The following is a 4,309-nucleotide window of genomic DNA, read 5'->3' on the forward strand; positions in this document are numbered from 1 at the left end:
GTCTTTCAGTGTTTATACAGTGGTGTAGTAGCTTGGATATGCTTGAGCCAGGGAGTGGCACTGTTACGAGATATGGTCTTGTTGGATTATATTTTGGAGGAAGTGTGTCACTATTAGGGTAGGCTTGAGACCTTCCTCTTAGGCATGTGGGAGCTAGTCTTCTTCTTTTTGCCTTTGGTCATGGTGTCTCTTAACTGCAATGGAAACCCTAAGAAAGGTGGGCTAAATTTATTAATTTTCATATGTCTGCATTTTATGTTATTTGGTATTATTTCCTTGCAACTTTCAATATTTTTCTTTGTTCTGTACATTTAATGTTTTGATTATTATATACTGAGGAGACACTTTTTTTCTGGTTCAGTCTATTTGAAGTTTGGATTTTCTTTAGTGATTCTATTTCTACTTCAGGTCTTGATCTGTTTTATTCATTTCTTTCCACTGTTTAAGTTTTCATAGATTTCTTTAAGGAATTTAGCAATTTCTTCTTTATGAATCTCTAACGTATTCATCAAATAAATTTTAGGGTATTTTTCTCATGTTTTATCTATGTTGTAATTCTCAGGAGCCTACTATAGTAGGGTTGCTGGGCCCTTGTAATGACATACTGTCCTGGCTGTTGTATATAGTTTTATCCTGGCACTGAAGAGTCTGGGACTGTGAAGATTTTAATTCTAGATGCTGACCTATGGTTTTGTCTTTATTGAGTCAATCTTCATTCTTTGCTTTCTGTTTTCTTTCTGGTTCTTTAGGAGAGTATGGCTGTTTTGTGTTATGCAGGAATTTCTTCTGGGTACCTGATAGTTGTGGCTACAGGGGAATTCCAGGTGAACTGTGTTTCGTGATATTGGGACTTGACACTTAACAATAGGGGGAGGCTATAAGGGAGATGTGGACGTCTAACAGAGGGAATAAAGCTGGCTGTTCTAAAAAGACCGCTCTGGCTGCAAGAGTATAAAACGATATAAGAAGTAGTCTTCCTCTGAACTCTGGATGCGACTTCGTAATTGGCAATGGAGAAGGGGAGATAGAGACAATGTATGAAGCTTACCTTCCTGATTTGCTTGTTTAATAGCCTCTGTGGCAGGTTTGGCTGACAGGTTCCCAGAGAATGCCTGCTAGAGTTGGGACCTCTTCTAACAGGATGAATGGGGATGAAGTTTGAAGGAGAAGATCTGAGTGATCTGCGAGAGATGGAGACAGCAAGGGAGACAAGGCTGCAGCAGGGATTCTGCCACAGTGCTGGGATGAGGTTGGAGGATTAGCTTTGTAGGAAAGGTGAAGATTGGCACTTGTCTACCTGATTCCCTGGCAGTAGTCGGCTGACGGTTCCCAGGGAATATCTGCCAAAGTTTGTGTGGATAAAGTGATATGCAACGGAAGGAAGATGGGAGGAGAAATTCTATATGGAAGTAACCATAATGGAGAGTCCTCAGCAGGCTGGTCTGCTATTGAGCTAAGGATAAGACTACAGCATTGGATGTGGAGGGCAGGAGGGAGAGTTGAAGATCTGCAGTTAGTGTACCTGCTTCTCTAGAAATAGTCCAGTTTTATTATTTTTATTATTTGATGGATTATTCATAGAGACTTTAAATTTACCAGTGGCATTACCATGGCAGCATATATAACCATGTATGTCACCTAACTAATAAATGGCCTGAATGTAGTTTAAATTATTTACATTTCCGAGATTCACTTGTGAAATCCTGCCCTAGATTGGAGAGATATTTACAATCACTGTACTATTTTGGAAAAAATACAAGTGAGTAATACACAAATCTTTCAAAGAGATTCCTTGAATGAGCTCAAGGTTAAATAACTTCTCACTGTGGGTTCTAAAGATAGTGGGCTATGATCTGAATAAGAGTGATCCCTTACAGGCTTATCTGTTTGAATACTTATTTACCAGGGAGTGTAACTGATTAGGAGATATGGCCATCTTGCAGTAGCCATGAATTTGGGGGAGAAAGTATGTCACTGGTAGTTAGCCTTGTGTTTTCCAAAGCCCAGGTCCAGTCTCTCTCTGCCAATGAATCAGGATGTAGGTCTCAGCTACTGCTCCCACGTCTGCCTGCTTTAGTCCATGCTCCCTACCATGATGATAATACACTAAACCTCTGAAACTGTAAGTAAGCTCTGGCTTAAATGTTTTCTCTTTAAGAGTTGCTTTAGTCATGGTGTTTCTTTGAAGCAATACAGTGGTCACTAATACGTAAGGTCTCTCTTAGACAGCTTGTATTCAAGGAAGCTGCCCCGTAAAAAGCATATACACACAATGATGTGAGAGGGTAGAGCCACCATGAAAGAAACAGAGCCTCACTTCCAAAGCCACCAGTGAGCCTTCATCACAGGAGAAAGATAATAGGAATGAGTTCTCTAGCACCAACTGACCTTCAACTGACTGTAGTCATAGCCAATAACTAGATGGAAATCTCACCAAAGACCCTGAGTCACTATGATACAACTAAACTAAATGTGCCCGGCTCCTAGAAACCTTGCCATACAAAACATGTTCATTGCTATTTTATCTCTAAGATTTTATCACTAAGATTTTAAGTAATTTGTTATTTAATATCCATAATGATTATGTAAGTGAATCAAAGTGATGTAAAATTCCACAGGTAATTGTCCCTTTTAGATTGTGTAATAAATTTTGTACAGAGTGTTCAGATAACAGCAATTCTCTTGTCAGGTAGAAGAAAAGGTTTATGATTTTATAAATCTGGTACAATGATTAAAAAAAAATCATTTGCAAAAAATTGTTTGCAATTGTATATAGGTCAAAATGACTATGTGTTATGAACTCCAACACAAAATTGTCCAATGATGGTTAGCTTCTCTTAGAATTTATTTCTTCACTGAAAATGGCAGTTTACTTAATGAGGCCTATTTTGGTGACTTTGACCAAATAGTGAAATTGTTTTTATTTTTATTATTTAGCTTTTCACACATACTTAATAATTGTACAAAATAAGAATTTCACTATGATATTTTCATGTATGTCTATAGTCTATTGTTTTTTATATTCATCATATTTACTTCTCTTGCTCCTGACTTCCCTTAATCTCCCTCCTGTTTGTAAAGAATAAGAGAAAATAATTTTCACTTAGGTGTCACTGTAGGACAATTAAATTTCTTAAAATAATGTTAATATAAGGGCATACTGTGATTCTTAAATATTAAATAATATTTGTTTGTACCCAACAAAGCTTCAAGAAAACAATAGAATCTAGGATGCTTAATAAGTTGAAGAACTTTGACTTACCTGTTATTTAGCTTTGGATGTTTGTATAAAAGAAAAAATTTAATGATTGTTTATTTGAGAAATACATTAGGTTTATCTTTCTTCGCTGGTTTAAAGGACTAAAAAACCTTTGAAATTTCATGAATATTCTATTTCTGATGAAAATATACAGATGCTCATAAAATTAATGTTACAAATTCAAATGTCAAGACACTACATGGGCTACTAAAATTTGTGCTTTAGGATCTAAATCTATCCTTATAGTGGTTGACCAAATGGCTTTTAACATGGGAGAAATTAATTTTCAGCTCCATGAATCCAAGTCATGCTGCATCAGAATTTTCAAGATAGAACCCCAATTTATATACTATAACCAAAAATGTTTTCACAACTTAGAAAAGTCTAAATCACTGTGTGAATGGAACTTTAAAATTTTGGTGCTCTGTAGGCTGTGCAAGCAACCTAGTCCCAGCTGAGCAAGAGGTCTGGAACCCCCGGACACCAGGTGGGTGGTAATTTTCCCCAGCATGGAATGGAAGGTGTTGGAGCCCACCTCCTAGGACCCTGGCTCCTCTTGCAGTAACAGACCCTCGCCCCCCAGAGCCCCCTGCAGGAGAGGTGTGTGATATTGGTCAAGTATTAGCAGCACCAAGGCTTTTTACATGCAAATAAGGTTTCCCCAAGCCCTCAGTCCAAATCAATAGGAAGTACCTGCTGTTGAACTCTGAATCACTCCCCAAACTGTGTATAAATCCTATCCAGGGAATTAAAGGTATGTGAGAACTACTCCGCTGTCCTACTGTCCTAGGCTTTTGTTCTAAGAGCTATAACACTTGGGAAGCTGTCCAGCCCAACCTGACCCACAACCCCACTCAGTACAGGGCAGCGTGGACTAACTGAGTGACCAGGAAGGGAAGGCAGACAAGGAGGTGAAGCCAACTATAGCAGCAGAAGCAGTGGAAGTGACTTCTCCCCGCCTTGCTCGCTTCTCTTTGCTGGAACTTTCTTTCTTTCTTTCTTTCTTTCTTTCTTTCTTTCTTTCTTTCTTTCTTTCTTTCTTTCTCTCTC

This window comes from Mastomys coucha, unplaced genomic scaffold (genome assembly GCF_008632895.1).
Source record: "Mastomys coucha isolate ucsf_1 unplaced genomic scaffold, UCSF_Mcou_1 pScaffold14, whole genome shotgun sequence".
NCBI lineage: Eukaryota > Metazoa > Chordata > Mammalia > Rodentia > Muridae > Mastomys > Mastomys coucha.